Source organism: Pinus tabuliformis, chromosome 2_1 (genome assembly GCF_031772625.1).
Source record: "Pinus tabuliformis cultivar Carrire ecotype Pingquan chromosome 2_1, CPIR1, whole genome shotgun sequence".
Classification (NCBI taxonomy): Eukaryota; Viridiplantae; Streptophyta; class Pinopsida; order Pinales; family Pinaceae; genus Pinus; species Pinus tabuliformis.
The window spans coordinates 759857776-759880715 of NC_142299.1; positions in this window are offsets into that span (position 1 = coordinate 759857776).

Here is a 22940-nt window from a genome sequence, read left to right on the forward strand (position 1 = left end):
AAATGTACTCTGCTACCAATATATATAAAAATTTCACTTATGGTGGTAGTATGTGTAAAAAAATGCACTCTGATATATTAAAACAAAGGTATTATGTGGGGAAGGTGGTGGAATGGGAAAGGCATATATGGGGGAGGAGTTATTAACATGGACAACGTGTTATATGGAAGGTAGACAATGTAACTGTTATAACTGTTTGGTGGGTTTGGTATGTCAATTCACAATGTAACCGATCCATGAGGGAGGAGTTGGTATGGGAGGGAGGTGGTATGACTGCTCATAATCATTCAATGTTAATTGTGATATGGGGAATGGATATGTTATATGATGGGCAGTGTTATGTTATATAATGGACAACGTTAAACACCATTCAACGTTCAACATAACGTGGTGAGAATATACCATTCAATGAATGGGAGTATACCAACAACAATGGAGAGGAGTGTTTTGAGTAGTATTCAACATAATTGTGGTTTGGAGGTGATATGACAACGTTATATATTATAACAGAACTGCATAACCTGACAGGAGGAGCAATTAATATATGCAGGTTTGAGATGTAACAATCATTCCACGATGTAATAAATACCACCATGCTTCGACTATGTGGGATATCATTCAACACAAGGAGGCAACAAAGTTATATGTAACCAAGAGTGTGGAGGAGATATAACCAATGGACATCCTAACACCGTATGGGGGAGTATTATATATACCATGGGCCAAGATATATGTGAGTGGTGAGATATTACAGGGTGTCAAATGCTACAACGAGCCAACATGGAAACATAAGGAGATCACAATGGTATACGTAGTGGTGTGATGGCCACCACTAATACATTCGCCATACACTGATTTCAATACATAAACTAGTCTTCAAATGGAGTATAACACAACACACAGTCTAAAAAGAAGAGTTGACATACCATTCACCACATTCACAATGCCTTCTCACCACACCACAACACTTCCAATTAGCAAACCTCATGCGTTCAACATCTCCAGGAAGAAAACTCTAAATGGGGGCAGAAAACTAGCAGAATACAGGAGTTACAAGTCTAAAATGAGACCTGTGTTGTAATACCATGTCAAATTAGGAGGTAACTCCTCAAATGAAATTGCATTTTTCCATTAAGGCTGATCATAGATATATACATTGAGAGAGAGAGACTCTTGGGCTTCATCTCCTAGTGCCTCTTCATGTTCCTATTCTCCTTATTTTCTATTTACACTATTTTACATATATTCACCCAATCCTAATGATTAGGTGCTAACAGTTATTATTTGAACCTAAAAATCTTGATGAAGTTAGTGTGAAGCATGTACATCTTGAAAGAAGGGGGTAATCATGAGTAAGATGACCTCCCAAAGAGGGCAGGAGAAACTAAGAGAAAGGAAGCAAAGCCCTTTTGTACTCATTGTGAGAAAGAAGGGAACAATGAGGAGAATTGCTGGAAATTGCATCCAGAATTGAGGCCAAAGAGGAATGGTAGAAAAGAGAAGCATAAGACAGTCACTATCATGCAACAAGACCAAGAATATGAATCATAGGATGAGGATAAGATCACAACTACATGATTTGTAGGTCTTTGACCAATTGACCTAGGATCTTACTCGGGTGATGAGATGAATATTGCAGCTCTTGTGATTACAAAAGATGAACCTATTATCTTGGGTACAAATTCAGGCAATGAGACAAAGATTGTAGTAGATGTTTTGCCAGAGATGAGAAGGGCACAAAAGACTGCATGACTTTAAGAACTTGAGGAGATCAACTAGAGCATTCAAGAAAATAATTTTGAACTAAGGAGACTCCTATCAAAAGTAGAGGAGGAGAAAGAAAGGTTACAACGTCATTTACAAGCCAAGGAGGAGGCCTTGGAAAGGTTGTAATATAACAAGCCTGACGTAAAAAGTGATTCTTCAATTTCATGTTCTCTTTATGATGATGATTTTGTTTCTTTTGAGAAACATACTCTAGGAATTGGTTCAAAGTTGATGAAGAAAATGGGGTATCAAGGAAAGGACCTCAACATTAATGGCCAAGGCATTGTCAAGCGGGCCATCAAAGTGGAGGAATTTCCTTGTTATAAAAGGCTTGGTTATGTTAGAAAAGAGGTTGGAGAATGTTCCAAGACAACTAGTGACCAATCAACAATGGAAGATGGGAGCACACATGACAACATTCTATTGATAGTGAGGAGTCCATAGGAATCTCTCCACATCAAGGATGCATCAGGAACAAGAGTTCAAAGAAGGTTCAAAAAGTTTGGAGGAGGAAGAATCATTGCAGCCACTACAACAAGGATGGACATTAGGGTGCCACAACTGGGGTACTCCATGACCAGAAAGAGCCTATGAATGAAAAATAACTAGTCAATGAAGGAAACCAGCTATATGAAGAGAACCCATTCACCTGGTTGGGTAGAAAATGTGTAGTATTTTTAAGTAGTTGAACATGGCCACATTTTGTAAATCACATGTTAGGAAACAATTATAAAAGTGATGAAGTGTTTTCCATCACTTATGAATGCAACATGATGATGTCTTTGGCATTTTTTGTTGATAACTTGGGTATGGTTTTTGTTATGATTTTGATGTAAACTTGACCAAAGACAATGTGTTATGAACTCTTGGAAAGTATGGGGTTTGTTTGGGTCTTTATTGGTCTTGTGAAAGGAAATGTATTTTTCAAATATGTATTATAGGTTTGTAGAGGGCATATGTGCCACTTCATCACTTATGGCTCCGAAGAAAAAAGGTGAAGGAGAAGTATGTGTGACCTGTCAGGACACTTTTTGTGTAGACAGGGGAGTACATTAGGCTGCAGATCATGTTTATACTTTTGGAGGACCAAAAGCTTCTTAGTGGGGAGGAATGATACAGGTGCCTCCAAGATCAAAGGTGTCTTTGGAAAAAATAAAAGTCCTTGGATTGCAATGAAAATAGGGTCAGATCGAAGAGCTCATCGCAAGACTTTTAACAGCACAAATGACACCTCAATACGAGTTCTTATGTGAAATTTATGTCAAGTAAAAGTTTTGGTAAAATTGGCCCAATTAGCTAAATTTATCAGAGCACCAACTAAATTTGGAGGCTCACAAAATCTAGCAGAACCACCAAATTTTGCGGCTACTAACGAGGAAACAAATTGGCACTTCATGAAAATGGCTTCCAACAGTCAGAAGGGGTGAAATTGACACCTACTTAATTTTTCTAGTGACCCTAAAATTCCACCGATGGGTTTTTGAATAGTTTGTTTAAATTAAAAAAGATATATATATTCAAAAAAGGGTTGGCGGGAAGCTAAACCTCTCCAACCTCGACCTCCATATATCATAGGTCAACATATATGGGGGCAGGCCACCATTGGTGGACCTACCAAATAAATCAAATGATATACCGTGGATAGGGTCGGCAGGACTTGAGCTCACGTTGGTCGGGGCTGACCTACCAACTAGTGGCCCCAAACATAGTGGTCAACACAAACTGTTAACGAACCCCCAAAAAAATACCAACGTGCCAAATTAACGTTAGAATAGGGTGTTATTCCAGGGAGGCCACAAGGTTGGAACCCGGGCCTGCCCAGACCCAATTTGGGTTCCCTCCAACGACCCAACGGGCCTAACTTGGAATGTTTGTTCAATTTTTTTATTTAAACTCAAGTTTTTCCATTTGCACAATAGCATAGCAGAACCCAGATAGGAGAGGAAATTTGATGAGGTGGGCACATTTTTCAAGGTAGAATATTTCACAAAATATTCTAGGAGAATATTCTAGATTCTATAGGAATATTCTTCCAGCAAAATCTTGAGGAATCTAAAATATTCCCTAGGGGGTAAATTTCTACAGTAGCATAACCATATTAATTTTATACTCATTTTTATCATTTTTTGACAAGAATCACAATGGTGAGGTCATATTTTCATTTGAGCAACTGAATTTCAATCAACGCATGGGAAGGAATCTTTGAGATTCCTGGGGGGTTCATATTTTCACCGAAGTAGAAGGGGTTGTTTTTACAATACTTTTTCATGATTTTTCGCCACAAATTCAACCGTGTATTCCATTTCTTAAGAAAAGTTGTGCATTTTTAGACCATCCCCAGAAGTGGAGGTATAAGGTGTCTTTTGTAAATGTATGCAATTTGATTTTCATTGAATCTTAATGAAAGAGGCCTCCCCGCATTGAGGAGGGCCCAGAGACATAACCCACACTGAGTGAACTCCATTATCAAATTTTTTGTGTCTTCATTTGGTTTCTTTTTAATTCTACTTCTTTTATGTGTAAGCATCATATGGTTACATGCTCTTTTAAATGCAATTTTTTATGCATCATTGAAGTGAAAATATATGGATCACAAACCCTCCAAGACCCAAGTCAATCCGCAACAAGATTTGCTTCAGAGCAATTTCCAGAACTTTGATACTACAACCTAACTAATGCAACTTCAGCCCTAACAACAAAATTTCAGCCCTGCAATTTTGACCCCCAACAATTGCCCATAATTTCATCCTCTTGTAGCTAAAAGCTAAAAAAACCCTAGAGAGATAGAGAGAAATATGATCCTTGAACAAATTTGACTCCTACTCTTCTTCATCCTCCAGCTACTATTTTTCTCCTTCACTATTGCAGAACGAACTAGCTTGAGTTGTGTGTCCAAATGAGGTCTAACTCCCTTCTATTTATAGCCTTTTTTTTGGGTTGAGTAGCCTTCCCTTAGTCTGACTTTTCCTTTCTCTTGGGCCGACTTGGTCTTGTGATTATCCATGGGTTTTACATGATAAAATAAATATTGTTCTCCATTATAATGAATTTTATGTTTCTGCGAAAAAACCCTCCAAAATTTTACCAACACTTGAATTTTGGAGCCTATTATGGATCTTGCGATCGGTTATTCCATAGTCACTTCTTGGTCTAATGATTCTTTTTTAATTCTTCAAGCTTGATTTTGGATCGTAAGTGTCAAAGTCACCTACTCACACATGCTCAGTCCGTAATGCATTCATGAAATAATTCCTTCATGCAAGCTTGAAGAGGCGTGGCACAGTCCCCTAAGACAATGTTTGTGCAATGTTCAACCCATGTCAGAATTCAATGCACACATCATTGGCAATTCCTCCCTTTGTATGCGATTGTACTTCTTTTCAGTGAGTTTCTTCAATTGTCACATTTTGCACACTTTCATGTTCACAAGTTTCATTTTCATGCTTACAACTGTTGTTTTTTCTTGTTTTCACTTTAATTAGTGTCATTTTCCTGTTATCTTCACTCTGGCATGTGTTTCTTTCACTGTCGTTCACATATCGCAAGTGTCGTTTGCAATTTTCTCTTCATATAGTTAATGTCATCTTTTGGCATGTGGAGTGTCACAAAAAGAACGAAAGATAGTTTTGGTATGTTTCAAGGGGTATTCTTTACGTTAATTATTTGTACTCACCATGTAAACATGTATCACACTCATTTCCAAAGTTTTAAGCATTGTCACGCAAGTGTCGTCATAGTTGTCGCAAAGTGTATCTTTGGTGTAACACTTGTCGTTGCAAAGTTTTCGCATTGAGGGAAGTTTGTTGTTCATGTGTTCTCAATGATATATGTTTTTTATTCAAGTGTTGTAAGTGTGTGATCACAGTTAAGTCTTATCACTGCCCACATCAGCTTCATCGATCCCATACTTAGCTAAATTCTGAAAAACTTTCGACCCGGAAAGTTAGTCTCATCTGACCCTCTTAAACTGTGAATTGTGTAGTCTCAACCATCAAGATGCAACCCTGCCTCTTGACATGTCGCAATGCACAGTTCTTTCCTCCCAGAACTACATACTATGCATTCTCAGTGCTCAATCTTGGACCTTGACCTCAAAAACTGAGAAATCATGTCCTCCATCCATGCCTGAACTATGCAGTACACAGTCTCAGTCCTCTAGCCTCACTAGTGATCTCCTCAACTACGCAATTGTGCAATCACCTAGCCTCCCTACCTCCTAGAACAACGCAATGGGAAAAATTAAGACTCAAGCCTCCATCCTGAGTCCTTGTGTCCCTCAACTACGTAGTTCCTCTGTCGAGGCCTCTAGAACTATGCATTTCACTGTCTCAAGACTCAAGCCTCCAGACTAAGTCCTTGAGTCCCTCAATTTCACAATTCCTTGGCCTCTATCCTCCCATAACTGCAGAGTGAGCATCTTCAATCCTCAATCCCTAGCCTTTAACTATTAAGCCCCTCAACTCCACAATGTCTTGAACCTAGTCATCCTGAGCTACGCATTGCACAGTCTCAAGCCTCACTTTTGGACCTTGGCCTCTAGAACTGCGCAATCCCTTAGCCATTCACTCAATCAATCACCAGTTTCAGTCCTAAAAGGTAAGTTGATGAAACATGTTAGGTTAGGGTATTTTCAAACTAATGTTGGTTTCTCATGAATGGTTTTTAGTTATAGTTACTCTATCTTATCATGACAGGATGATGAGGGAGGAAAAGGAGAAGGGGACCATTTTAGAATACACATATGGAATCAAAGAGATAAGATTATCATCAGGCGAGAAGACAAAGGAAAACTATATTACAACAAAAGATTAAATATGAGCACCACATGAAAACTCCATCTGATTCACAACCCTTTGGAGGATGGATATGAAGAACAAATCATATCTCTCATGGAGATGAATCATTCCACATATATTATTGAAGACAAAGGAGCAACAAGAATGGCTTGACATTTCCATGTCATCAAGAGGTTCTTGTCAGTAGTGTCATGCCATGTCATGTCATGAGTCATCATATGCCACATCATTCTTGCGGATTATGTAATTTCTTATTCGAAAATATATTTTAAAGTGGAAGTCCAAAGGACATGTAGAAAAGATGAAGAGTCTATTAAAGTTGAAAAGTCATAACAAGTCAAATAGTCATAGTCAAAGAGCCACGAGGGAGGTGAAGCATCACCCCATTGGTTATATATAGGCCCTCATTGTATGAGGTAAGGAATTTTCATCTTGGCTTCTCCCATAAGGCAACAAAGAAATAGAGTTAGTACTTTTGGGGAGAAATTTGTGGCTCCAATGCTCCACTATTGGCACTAGTGATGCTCGTTCTATTCATGTATCTTGAGACTCTTACTTAATACTTGAAGCCTGATGGTCGACATGTTTTCATGCATGGATTTTGTATACTTGTAATACTGTTATGTGAATATTCATAATTCATGTTTTCTTTCACCTAAACTAAAGTAGTTGAACTATTTCGGTAGTTTTAGTGCGTATCTTGTTGAAAATGTGTTCTAATGGTCATAACAATTGTCACATCTATGTCAACTATTATGCTTGATGTTAGGAGATTCTCATTTTCTTGTGTGCACTTATACTAGCATGTTGCTATTACCTCTCTCTTAGAGGCTCACCTTCCCCCCCTGCTGTAGAAGAACCTTGATACACCTGCAACTGACCATTTGCCAGGAAAACTTACGTGCCTTCCTCAAAGTCACATACATGCTTCTCTCTCTCTTGATGATAGCTAAAGCCAAGGAAAATATATAATAATATATGGAAAATGGGCTGATATTCTAGATGGGGCTGCTATTCCAAACGATATGAGGTCTAACTGGGACTTCACATCGAGCAGGTCCCCTTGGTTGATAGATTTCTAGCATCAACAACAAATGACACTAGAAGGAGGCCCAGATGACAAGCTATGCCCGTTGAGTCTACTTTGCTTATTCAAAATGGATCTCCCCCAAATCATAATCTAGAGATGTTTTTCTAAAGAGCTTAATCATACCATCCCTGCAAAATTTTTCCATAACCTATCCCAATTAAGTTTGATGGCGAGGGTGAATTAACTCTTCATGAACATCTATTTCAAGTTGTCCGTTTCTACCTTTCTAATGGAATACATTGCAAAAATTTCATGGCTAGATTACTCACCCTCATATTTGAAGGTCGTACTAATGGATGGTGTCATACATTACTCATTTATTCTATCCATTCTTTTGACCAGCTTGCGAAGGAGCTTCATAAAGCATTTCTTATGTATGATTATTAGAATGTTTTTAAAATAATTAACCAACTAAGAATGAAGCCTAATGAATTAATTAAATATTTTTCCAATCGATTCCTTCACCTTTGTTATGCATTTCTAAGAGAATATGTGGATTGGAATTTCTTTAAACAACATTTTTTTCATTTTGTTCATATATGTTTGCACGGTGAATCTGAATCCCCTGATGCTATTAGCTTTGCGACTTTTGTAAATCATGAGACACCTCAAATTTTAGAGGAGGAAACTACTACCCCTTTTGTTCCTTGTCCTCCTCCTTTTCCATTCCCAATGTGGGTGCCTCCATGCGATGATAATAAATTTGGTAAATCGCAAATCAAATTCCTAATCCATATCTTCATCCTCCTTTTGCTTCTCATGATTCATATCTAATGAAAGAAACCCTAGAAAGGATCATGGAGCCTAGGGTGAAGAAAAATCCTTTCATTCCTCAATATGGAATTAGTACTCTTAACATCAATATTGAAGTTGGTTCCATTAAAAGTGTTACTTCTTCAAGAGACATCTGTCACCCCTATCATCTACATGTATTGACTCTGTGTATCCTGATCTACTTGTTCAATCTGCTCCACCAACTAGTTCTTCGTGATCTCTTGATCTTCGAGTCACTGGTTCAAATGATGATAAGATACAAGGCAGTCACACTACTTTGGTAGAGGAGGAGGAAAGTGTAGAGACTTTTAATCTCTCTTCCCTTTTTCAAAGTCCTCCATGACAAGATGGTGCACTTTCATTCATGGATGATTTTTAATATGCTAATCTTGGTAGTGAATCAAATGCAACTAATTCTTCCGATCAATCTGTAGCCTTCGGTGACAATCATTTTGATGATGATGACTCTATTTATGTATGTGATCATGAATGCCCAAGTGCACCAACTAATCTTTTAATTTCTCAAGAAGCTCCTATTTCAAAAGATCTAGATCTTAAATTTGTTTTGGTCAAAGAAGATTCACTTATGAGCGATTCCTCCTCTTCACCTCCCTATCCTTTGTTCTCTACTCTTTACAATGCATCAACTTGTGATGGAGATTCTCAATCCTCTTCAATTTTTTTATCTCATAAGTTGAATCTTGAAATGACACAAGATAGTGAGAATATCCATGAAGAAGAAAAAAGCAATGAAACTATAGAGCATCCATTCCATCTCTTATCATATGGAGGAAACTCTTCGAATCAGTGTGATCACAAGACTTTTCTAATTCATACATACTCATATTTGCGATTAGAGGAATATCATGACTTGAGTAATTTGTTTGTTGAAGTTAGAAAATTTGATCAAACTAGTGATGCAGATAGTTGTTATCCAGATAATGGTGATCATGTTAACTTAATCAATAACAACTATCCGAATGAAACTTACGATCTTACTTAGTTTATAAAATGTTCTTATTTGTCTTTCCAAATTGAATTTGTTAGGAAGTCAAGGCACTTAAACTCCCACTAATGACTATGCCAGGTTCTCGCAATTCTGATAAAATTTCTAAACCACTTCAGATATGGATTTTATCGCACAATTATTTCATTTGTATTATTTCAGTGGATGCAAACTCATTTTTAAAGGATTTTGTAGAAATTTTGAATAATTTAACACATATTCACAGAGATTATCCTGATCATACAATTATAAGCAGAACATGTATAATACATAATCTCCTCTACGTTGATCATCAATTTACAGAAGCAGAAAGATTCATAGGCACACATAGAAGCATCAATCAAACTCATTAACACAATATGTATCCCGGGGAAAGCATCTCGCTAAAAACCCCACACTATCTGTATATTATATTGATTGAATCCAGAGGCTACCTAGCCCAATTACAGACTCTGCCTGAAGAAATAAATTGTAAACACTTTCTAAATAGTAGATCTGAGGATCAATCCTCGCTTTGATATCTTGTAGAACCTTTCCTACAAATCAAAGCAGCTCTGATACCATGTAGAAATTTTGAATAATTTAACACATATTCACAGAGGTTATCCTGATCATACAATTATAAGCAGAACATGTATAATACATAATCTCCTCTACGTTGATCATTGATTTACAGAAGCAGAAACATTCACAGGCACACATAGAAGCATCAATCAAACTCATTAACATAGTATGTATCCCGGGGAAAGCATCTCGCTAAAATCCCCACACTATCTGTATATTATATTGATTGAATCATGTAACAATACAAAGTACAATGCTTATCACAAGCAATCCAGTACCAGCTCCACCTGTTACACACAATACAACTCAGATCTGATCTCCAAATCTATTCCACTGCTTGCCTGCCTCTCCAGCTCAATACCTGCTCAAGAACTGATGAGAATGGCTTACCAAACTCGTATTTGACCTGCAAATAATCACTCACACTCTGTTGGACGTGAGCACAAGCTACAATTCTTGATATTGGCCAATTCATTGGCATACTCAATCCCTCTGAATGTGCAAATCATCATGCACAGCTATAGTCACAACTGATAGCAATCTGATCCTCTAACACCTGTCCCTGCTGAACTGAACATGCATTGACATGCAACTGAGTTAACTAATGTATTCTATTGTTGCATTATGAGTTAATAACTTGTGAATTAATTAATAAATAATTCACCCAAATCATCTCTAGTCTATTTATCAGTTAGACTAAATACAACCAGTTTAACAAAGCTAAACTGAACACAACTCCATCAACTGCACCTCCAGTCCACTAAACTCAACTCACTTGAGTTCTAACTGAAGTCCTGCATGCAAATATTAGTCATCCCATAGGTAACCACGTATTTCCCTCTGGGATCTGCATGTACCGCATCCGTAGCTCATCCTGAAGTGCTCCAAGAGAATAAGATCAAGTTTATAGTCCAAATATTATTATAAGACAATAATATTTGACTTTTCTATTTTTGATAGCCAGTCTAAAAATAGACTTTGATCACTCACACTGTGATCACTCATACTTTCATAAAAAATAGAAGTCCATCTATTTTTCCCAACTTGACCAATCATCCATAAACAGCAACCTGCAATCCATAGACATGATCCATATGTCTAAAAATAGACTTGCGCCAAAAATAGCCTGTGGGCCCACTTAGTGAAGGCGACTCTTTTCACTAAGCTCGTCATCTTGTTGCAATCTCAACAAGCATTTCTTGTTGCACACTTTTCAACAGATTTTAGAATTCCTTGTTACAATTTTCCTATTTCTTGAGATCAGGTTTTTTATCATACTATTGTGTTAAATTCATCATCATGCAAATCTCTTGCATTGAATTCAGGCTTGGGATATATACCTTTCATAAATGTGTGGAATCACAATGTTGATCAATTTGGAGATAACCTTTGGCTGAAAAGTCCATATCTGTTGAGTGTTATGGCGAATAATCAACTCCTATTTTTTCTTGTGATTGTCTTCAAGACACCAAAATCCTCTTGAGTTCTTGTAAGCACTTGAGATATTTCTTGAATCAGGTTCCTCTTTTTCATCCATTACATCCTGACTAGTTTCATATGTTCGTTATACTAGCATTACTTTTGAACTCCTTTGACGATTGTGATTCTTGTATAGTTTGTCACCAGTTACAGGAAAACGGTTTATCACATTTGGAATGTGAGGAAGTTGATTCTATCATTCAGAGAATTTGCAGAGTTGTTCATTTTGATTTATCTTTGTTAAATACAAATCAAGAATATGATGTTTTAATAAATCCATCTGACCATGATTCTAGCTCTCATGACTATCATTCAACTTACCATTTTCCCATCATCACATCCAATGATAGTGGTTTTACATCCTTCGATCTTCATGATTTAAAATCTCCTCATTCGAGTACTTGTTAAATGATTGAGGCGCTTCATCCTTCATGTATGGTCATGTCAGGTCCTCACTGTCTTGACAAGGTGACTGAATATGATCGGATCAATTGTCTCTCACAAGATTCTCATATGTACTTTATGCTTTTATTTCAAAATTTATTTTTTCAAAGATTTTGGGGTTTTCAAGAGAATTTCCACGAATTTTATGATCCAATCGTTGAATGGTTGGAGCAATATTACCCACAAAACTCCATCGCAAATAACAAGTTTTTATCGTTCCTTGTGGTTTCGAAGGAGCTAGACGTAGATGAGGACACATTCGCAAGAATCTTTTGAGGTTTGTTGAATTATGGTTTTCATCGAAAATGTAAGAATATGAACTGGTTAGATGTAGTGGTTATGGCCTATCTTCCTACTGACAGGAAATACCTTCAAATTTGTGTGCAACTTATTCAAGTGTTTATCTTTTTTATTTCATATTGCTTTATGTCAGTTTTAATCAGTCATATCTTTATGTATGCACGTAGGGAGTAGCTACAGTGGCTACATTGGAAATTTCATCATATGTGACCTCGTCCTTCTAGCTATTTAAGTTAGGAGTAGGACTAGTTGCATTCTAGCTTCCCCTCTCTTGTACTCATTTTTCACATGTTCTCCTTAGTCTTTCTTGTGTTTTCTTACTCTTATCTTGCATCATGTTTTGGTTTATCTTCCTTTCGCTTGTCTTTTTGTTTTTCTTTCTTATTGTGTCATGTCTTTTCATTTTAGTTATGTTAATAAGACATTGCATGAAGGGTGTCCCATTTGGTCTTGAAAGACAATGAGGCCAAATAAAAAAGGGCTTTGTGGCACTCCCACATTTGGCTAAGCTTCAGTCCTTCTTCTCCACCCTGGTTACACCTTTTGCTAGATGATGTTCTGACAAAAAATATGATCCTTGCATAAGGAAAGCTTTATGTCAAACCATGATATCTGGGTATATTCTAGAAACCTTACACCTTCACTTGGTTTTTAATGATTCAGTGTTTTCCATTCTTATCCAATTAAGTAGAGAAGTACAAGAGGAAAATCTAATGAGAAAACCAAAGTAAGATGTCTTTATATGCTTCTATGAAGGAACAACCTCTTCTTCTCTCAATAAGTCAGGATCCCTCTTCCGCCCATCAAATGAATAAGTTCCTATGCACAGTCCTCTATAAAATATACAAAGGCGGAATAAGAGAAAGGATTCCTACAAAGAGAGGTGAAGAAAGAAACTTTGTTGGGGTACTCTCCATGCTTGCTGGTAGTGGAGACATTTTTTTGTTCCTATAGTGACTTCGTCGGGGTACTTTCTAGCCCTGCTATCATTGGAACAACACCGGAGATGAAAAATAATACTCTGAAAATCTAAAGCTCGCAACCTATACTACTCTTTTCTGATTTGAAACATTAAGATACTGTTGATCTTGTGTTTTTGTTAAACTAAGAAGGGACAATGGGGAATATGCTTATTTGCGGGGTAAGCGATGAGACCAATGTGATCTGCACGATGAATCAATACTCCTTGAAGAAATAGACCCTGCACAAAAGAATCAACCTAGACAGAGTAATTGGATTTCTACGAGTGTGTCACCAAGTGTTGTCACTGTGACAAAAACCCTCTAAAATTTTGCCAATACTTGAATTTTGGAGCCTACTATGGATCTTGTGATTGGTCCTTCCATAGTCACTTCTTGGTCAGTTGATTCTTTGTTAAGTCTTTGAGCTTGCTTTTGGATCGTAAGTGTCGAAGTCACCTGCTCACACATGCTTATTCTGTAATGCTTTCATGAAAACATTCCTTCACACAAGCTTGAAAAAGCAAGGAAAAATATACTAAGATAGTGACTGTGCAATATTCAATCCATGTTTGTAGTAAGTGAGCATGTTATTGATAGTTCCTCACTTTGTTTGTGATCGTACTTCTTTTTCGGTGAGTTTCTTCCACTATCGCCTTTTGCGCACTTTCATATTTGCAAGTTTTATTTTCATGCTTACAACTGACATTTTTACTTGAGTTAACTTTAATTAGTGTCATTTTCATGTTATCTTCACTCTGGCATGTGTCTCTTTCACTGTCATTTGCATATCGCAAATGTCATTCAGACTTTTCTCTTCATATAATAATTATCGTTGTTTGGCATGTGGAGTGTCGCACAATGCACAAAAGATAGTTCTGGTTTGTTTCAAGGGGTAATATTTCCATTAATGAGTACTAATCACCATGTAAACATCTATTCCACTCATTTCCAATGTTTTAAGCATTGTCGCACAAGTTTCTTCACGTTCATCGCAAAGTGTATCTTTGGTGTCGCACTTGTCATCGCAAGTTGTCGTACTAAGGGAAGTTTGTTTTTCATGTGTTCTGTATTATCTATGTTATGTCGTCAAGTTTTCTAAGTGTGTTATCATGGTCAAGTCCTATCACTTCTCACATCAGCTTCATCAATCCCACACTTAGGCAAATTCAAAAAAACTTTCGACCAAGAAACTTAGCCTCATCTAGCCCTCGTGAAATATGAACTACGCAGTCTCAGCCCTCAAGCTACAACCCTTCCTCTTGACACTGTTCAATGTGCAGTTCCTACCTCCTAGGATTGCAACTACGTAGTCTCAATGCTCAACCCCGAACCTTGGCCTCCAAAAATGCGTAATCATGCCCTATATCCAGGTATGAACTACGCAATACACAGTCTCTATCCTCTAATCTCAACCTTGAGCTCCTAACCTACGCAATTGCACAATCACCTAGCCTCCCTACCTTCCAGAACTATGCAATGGGAAAACTCAATGCTCAAGCCTCCATCCCGTGTCCTCGAGTCCCTCAACTATGTAGTTCCTCTTCCCAGGCCTCTAGAACTATGCATTGCATAGTATCAAAACTCAAGCCTCTAGATTGAGCCCTTGAGTCCCTCAACTGCAAAATTCCTTGGCCTTTTTCCTCCCAAGAATGCACAGTGAGCATCTTCAATCCTCAAGCCCTAGCCTTAAACTCTTAATCCCCTCAACTCTGCAATGTCTTAAACCCGGTCATCCTGAACTATGCATTGCACATTCTCAAGCCTCGCTTTTGAACCTTGGCCTATGGAACTATGCATTCCCTTATCTAGTCACTCAATCAATCACCAGTTCCATTCCTAAAAGGTAAGTTCATGAAACATGTTAGGTTAGGGGTTTTTTGAATTGATGTCGCCTTTTTATCAATGGTTTTTAGTTGCAAGTACTCTATCTTATCATGACAGGATGATGAGGGAGGAAAGGGAGAAGGGGACCATACTAGAAGACACATATGGAGCTGAAGAGATATGATGATAATCAAGCGAGAAGACGAAGGAACACTAGATTACAATAGAATATTAAAGATTAGGACCACATGAAGACTCCATTTGATTAACAACCCTTTAAAGGGTGGATATGAAGAAAAAATCATATCTCTAGTGAAGATGAAGCATTGCACATCTCTTATTGAAGACAAAGGAGCAACAAGAATGGCTTGACATTTCCATGTCTTCAAGTAGTCCTTTTCAGCAATCTCATGCCATGTTATGTCATGATCATCATATACCACATCATTCTTGTGGATTATGTAATTTCTTATTCGTAAATGTTTGTAAAGTGGAAGTCCAAAGGAAATGTACAAAAGATGAAGAGTCATGTAAAGTTGAAAAGTTATAGGAATTCAAATAGTAATAAGGGTATTCAAAGAGTCATAAGGGAGGTGAAACATCACCCTGTTGGTTATATATACACCCTCATTATATGAGCAAAGGAATTTTCACCTTGGATTCTCCCATAAAAATTAATCATAAAAATAAGAATGATGCAAAATTAATCATAAAAATAATTTCTTTTGATGAGAATCAAAAGAAATTTAGAGGATCTTAATTCCTTCATTTAGACAATCATCAAATCTATAGTATAACTTTATGAAATTTCTGTCGGGGTAGGATTCATCACCCTCCACATCTAAACCATTAGAGAATTTTTGAGGTAAAAAATGGGTCTCAAAACAAAAATGTACATTTTTTTTTTTATAAAAACTAGTAGGATCCAAAATGATGATGTCAACCATGGCAACGATTTATCATTTTTGGAGTAAAAAGATACAAATATTAAAAAAAAAAAAAAAAAAACTACTTTTTCAACTCAGATTTTCAATTTAATTTTTCATCCAAGGAGTACCTAGGTTGCATACTTTCGATGGACCCCCACTAGACGAAAAATGTGAAATACATAAAAAAAAAAAAAAAAAAAAAACAAACAAACAAACAAACAAACAAAAACAAAACAAAACAAACAAAAACAAAAACAAAAAAACAAAAAACAAAAAACAAAACAAAAAAAACCATGATTGTAATCACATTTTTTCATACATCTCACATTTTTCATGTGGTAGGGTCCATCAAAAGTATGCAAGATTTGTACTCATTGGGTGCAAAATTAAATTTAGCATCCAATGAGTGTTCCCACTCAAAAATTTAGTAAAACCATATGGAGATAAGTTGAAAAAATAGTTTTTTATTTTTCCCTCCAAAAATTGATGAGGTAATCTAATTTTATTTTATTATTTCCACTATTGTTTTACAATATTCCTTAGGAGGCCCATTTTAGACCTAAAATTTTATCTAATGTATATATGTATGAAACGAAGAAAAAATCTAGTCCTACGCAAAGGGCTAGAACTTGTGTTGAGCATACAACATGGTAATTAAACTAGAAATAATAGTAAAATAAGTTCATAATCTCCTCCAACAAAATATGGCACATAACCAGTTCCATGAAATCAATTAAAAGAGATGCATAGTATTACATAAATCATTGAGGGTTTCTCCCTCACAGTGAAACTCAGAATCCAAGATTTTAATTAAAAACAATAGTTGATCAATTTCATGAAATACAAATCAAGACACTGTCATGACGCTAAGCCCTATCTAAAATAAAGATTGCATAATATAGAAATTATTAAGGGTCTCTATCCTAGTAAGATGCCTTGCAATATTTTCTAAATAATTAACTATCCAAAACCTGACTATGAACTCAACTACACCTAGATTAGATACGAAATAACGAACTTTCACTGATGGGTGTGGAGAAGTAAGGGATGAGAGATAGATTAAATGTCGTGAGTTTAGAACACTATACCTACAAAATAAAATAAACCCACATATGAGAATTAGCATATGCATGAACATTCTGAGAAAGTAGTAGAAAATGTCTATGATACAAAGGAAATTATAAAACTGTGGTTTAGCCACCTGAAGGAGTACAGTGTTGAAGAACCCATCCCCCCAAGCAAAAGAAAACCCTAACAAGAAAAATCATTGTCAAATTAACACAAATAGGATATGAGAGCTAGAATAAAAAAAACCAATTGATGAGTGACTTACCAGCAAAATGGGCTTGTTTTGCACTCCCATCAATGTAGTCATATAAAATCTAACCGTGTCGTGTGAGAATACAGGGATATGAATAAGAGTTATAAATTTTTTTATAAATTAATTATGAGTGCATGCAATGAAAGGGCAAGGCTGTTGGAATTATACTTGAAGGAAAAGGTAGAAACCCTGGTAATTTACATATCAAACCTCACATTAGAGAAATTTTGAGGTCTAAAATGGGCCTCAAAATAAAAAATATACAACCAAAATAAACTTTATAAGAACCAATAAGATTCCAAATGATGATGTCAACCATGTGGCATGATTCACCATTTTTGGAGTAAAAAAGTAAAAAACAAAAAAACAAAAGCTACTTTTTCAACTTATCTCCCTATTGTTTTACTCAAATTTCAAGCAGGAGCACTCATTGGATGAAAAATTTAATTCCTCATCCAAGGACTACCCATGTTTCATACTTTTGATGGTCCCTGCTACATGAAAAACTTTATTGTAATCACGTTGTTTCATGTATTTATCATTTTTCATGTAGCAGGTTTCATCAAAAGTATGCAACATGGGTACTCCTTGAATGAGGAATTAAATTTTGCATCCAACAAGTGATCCCGCTTGAAATTTGAGTAAAACAGTAGGGAGATAAGTTGAAAAGTAGCTTTTCCTTTTTTCCCTCTAAAATTTGATGATGTAATCTAATATTATTTTATTATTTCTACTATTATTTTATAATATTCCTTAGGAGGCCCATTTTAGACCTCCAAATTTCTCTAATGTTGAGACGAGCAGATGACCCTAGCATTAGTAATCCTTCAACTTCCAGAGGGTGCATCATGCCTGGGAATTAAGCATATTAACAGAGAAAGGAAAGAACTGGTCTCAAGGTCAATGAGAATTCAATTTAAGTGTAGAGAAGCAACCTAGAAAGAGAGACAGAGGAAATGGACCTTGCGCAATGCTAGGCAAGTGGGTATTTACCTCTCAAAATTCCTCAAACATTTTCCACCATATATTCAAAATCCCAGTGCAAGGAGTCTATATCTGTGTCAAATCCCAGGAGCCAGAATCACTAGTTGGAAAGTGATAACGATGGGTTCTAGATAATTCAAAAGTGACACATATGTTCATGCTCTTGATAAGGTTGAGTAAGGATGCATATCGAGTTTAGTAAATTCACAAATCTGGAAACATTCTAGCCATGGATAGAAAACAACGAACACTATAGAGGTAACCAATGCATGACCAACCTCCTATTATAAACTTAAATGTTGATGGTAGTTGTATAGTGGGTAGAAACTTTGTCCTACTTTGATTTCTTAGACAATTAGAAAGAGTTAATTTTATGGTAATGAAACTTAATATATATAAACATATATGTATAATTCCTTATGGTCATGATATGATAGATTTACTGATTAAAAAAAAAATTGTTACTAGGGTATGTTATAGGTGGTATCAAAGCCTATGTTGCTACACCATGGCTTGACTGGGCAAAATGATGAATAATAAGTTGTATTGTATGGTTCACCAAGGAAGAAAGGGAGTGTGGAAGAAATATGAGGAGAGGAAGTGGTGCAACATTTACACCGCCAACAAGACTTCCTCTAAGACCTGGTTCAACATATTTTGTGGGGCCTAACCCAAAACTGTGGATTCAACTAGAAAATGAGTTCCGAAATGCCAATGTCGTGTTGATGGAGATAGTACAACAATTAAAGGCTCAAATGGAAAACTTAAGAGTATATAATGAACGTTTTATGCATGAACATGAAAAGAACATGTAAAGCCTGACAAACAGACAAAATCACAAAAATTCCAATCCAAGTCCTAACAATGACAACATATGATTCCTATCGGAGGAGGGAAAATAATATACCTAAGGGAAGTCAGACACAGGAAACAAGGGGTGATTGAGAAACACGTGAAAGAGTGTTTGGAAATTCTTCCGTAAGTAAGATGCATAAAGGAGATAAGAGATAGAAGGTGGAATTATATGCAGAAATAAAAAAGATAAAACCCCCAATCTATGATAGTGAATATGAAGAGGAAACAGAGTCATGGTTAGTTAATATGAACAAATACTTCCAGAATTACGATTACGATGAAAATTTGAAAGCTTGTTTAATGATTTATCAGCTACAAGGAAAGGCAACCCTATGGTGGGAGGAAGTGGAGGAGGTACATGGAATTGACGAACAGTTATCTACCTTAGAAAATTTCCAGAAAAATTTCAAGGGAAAAATATATCTGATTGAATGGTTCTATGATGATAAAGCGAAAGAATTCCATGACCTCCAGTTGCTAGCAAACCATGGATGAATATGTGGCAAAGTTCACCTCGTTGCTATGGTATGTACCTTATATACACGAAGAGAAATCTAAGGTATACATATGAATTAGTAGCCTTCTAGTTCATATGAAGGAACCATTAGAATTTGAGAATCCTAAAACTATGGACGATGTTGTAAAACAAACTCAAATTTGTTATCAAAATATGTAGAAGAAAGATAATGATAAAACCTGGGTAGCTAATAAATGACAAAAAAATGTGCAAAATGTGAAAAATAATAGAACTATAAATTTCAAGAATTCCCATAAATTCCAACAAGGGAAACCTGTGGAGAAGGATACACAGAAACCTTGACCACAAATGAATCAAAATCTATAGAAAAAACAATCAGAACTGAAGGTCCTTAGCTACAAAAACCATCCCTACATTGTTAGGGTTGTAGAGGACCACATTATGTCAAGAATTGTCCCTATCGCAAAGATTTGAGCAGGAAATCAACATACAAGAAGCTTCAATAGTGGGCAAAGTGGTGAAAAACATACCTAAAATCAATGTTGTGTTGGAGGATCTTTATGTGGAGTATCAACCCAGAATGATTGAATTTGAAGGTAAGCTCTTTAAGCATACTATTTCTATTTTAATAGACCCTATAGCCAATCTAAGTTACATAAGTCCTAAGGTGGTAGAACTATGTCAATTACAAGTTCATAAATTTAAAATCCCATGGTTGGTTCTATTAGCCATAGGGGAGAAACCAAGAGTGTTGGCTAAAGTAGAGAATTGCTTAATTGAGTTAGCAGATAAACCTGTAAAGCTAAATTTGAATGTTTTACCCCTGGGATATTACAATGCCTTAATTGGTATGGATTGGTTAGAATCTCACTGATCTCTTGTAAACTGTAAAGAAAATATTATTAGTTTCTTGAATGAGGCTATGGCTAGGTGAATTCCAATGGATTAAGAGGCCCTTGAAGTTAAGACTGATCACCACCTCCCAGTTAGGAAAGTGTATTCAGAAAGGCTGCCAAATTTAGAAGTGCAAGTGGGATATGCTAATTCTATGGAAAAAAATAGCAACGCTGGAGAACCTACCAATAGTCCAAGATTTTGTAGATGTGTTTCCTGAGAAGATACCTAGATTACCACCTAAATGAGATATAGACTTTACTATTGAACTAATTTCAGGAGATTCCTCAGTGTCCAAGGCACCTTACAAGATGAGTATACTAGATTTAAATGAATTAAAAAATCAACTACAAGAATTACATACGCCCCATAGTGTCACCTTGGGGAGCCCCTATCCTTTTTGTTAATAAGAATTACGACACTTTGAGACTATGCATCGATTACCAACAGTTGAATAAATTGACTGTCAAAAATAAATACCCACTGTTGGTAAGGTAAATCCCCTCTGCGGACAGAGGCGATCCCACTAGCCTATCACAGAACTAGCCACAAACAAACCACGCTGCTACGCAAGTTCCTAGTTATGCATCAAAGGTGAATCAAGAAGACTAACCTGGAGTCCAATGCTATGATTGAAGCAGAGTTGATATCCTCGCTCCCTTGCTCCAACAGATCATAACGAATACCTGCACATGCAAAGGAAGAGACAGATACCAACATAAAAACTACCAAGGCACAACTATATTTCAGTCAGAAAGGAAATAAATCAACATATCACCATGATAGATAATGAGATTGGAACTATAATAGCAGTCGCTCATCAATTAATAAACAGGAAAAGTTACAACCATTGTTCTGACGTCGACCCTTCTCCTGGCTGGGCGAGTAACTATATGTGTCTTGACATGCATCTCTTCTCCGGCAGCATAACCTCTCTAGCACTCACTAGCATTCCTCCAAGAACTCAACATCTAACACTCCATGATCAATAATCATCACTACTATCACTCAATCACCAAATCACTAGCATAACACTAACACCAACACTCTCTCCCGCACTCTCACTAGCTTGTCCAATGCATAATGACAAGCTTATATAGATGGAGAAGGGAGGAGGATGCGATGAACCGGGACACCTTTCGTGGAATTAGCAAAAGCCATAAAGATGGATAAAGCTCGACAAAAAATTGATTTTCTATCCTCAGAAAAGCTCCATGTAATGAAGGAAACAACAGTCGGACGTGCATTAAGGCAAATAGCACGACTAAATTTGGTTGGCGCGACTGTTGTTCTAAGATAGAGCACCAATGGTCGCGCCCTCTTTTGAGGATCTCCATCATTGGCGCGGGTAGGATACTGTGGACTTGCGCCAATGGAAAAAGAGCACTTTTTAGGGATGATCTGCTGAAGGTGTCTTCAGGGAACATGGAGTACATACTCAGGGGAACATAATGCAAGTGTTTTTAGCCCTTGTCACTGCTTATAACTCCCGAAATGAGTCCTCTAAGGTACGACAAGAGGAGTAACAGGGATGGTGACAAATTACTGTGTAACAGATGCCCCCTAAAGCATGAAGTCCGAGAGGTGGAGAGGGGTGAAATGCTTTACCAGAACGCACATAAGAGCACACAAGAGCACATATAGCTACTGCCGCCGAGGAGCTGTATTAAGAGATATGACTGATAGTTCAATTACATGATGTACGTGGCATGGTCGTAGCCATCCATAAGAGAGTACATAAATAATCTGGATCCATAGTATGGACGCAACCATCTGGTTAGGATCAATAAACTGACTCAGGTATGGTCTCAGCCATCCAGTGAATGAGTCAAGTACCAAGAATCACGCCTGGATTACAACAGACACAATCCAGGGTCTTGCGCTCCATCTCGACCCGAACAAGAGTACAAGTCCAAGCATGTGAATATATGAGCTGAAGTCGAACATGCATGAACATCGCCTGATTAACAGTCAATAATGGAAACTGTTAACAGACGCGAGAGGTACCACCAATAATGACAATGGCCCTGTAGGTACTATAGGTACAATCTACGACGTGTGAGTTAATGAGCTGAAGTCGAACACCCGTAGAATCATTCGATCGGAGGCTAATGATGAAAACCTCACGTCGAACACGAAGAACCTGCCATTGAGGCATGTAGGCTCCAAGGCACCGGAAGGGAGTCTCTAGGTCAACTTCCTGGATAATGAGCTGAAGTCGACAGGGAGTGACCTTGATCGAAGGTGGGCCATAATGTTTCCCACATCATCGACACGAGACAGAGAGATAATGTCGTGAATCAAGATTGTGCGAACTATCAGAGGGAGGTTGTTTATTTGCAGAGGTCAACTTCTCTTGAACATATCGGCGGCACATTAACGGAATTGGCAGTATTTGACATCAATGTATCAAAGGTCATTATGATGAGGCAATGAGTGAATGAGAGGTCAAATAGGGTACCCAAATCCATGG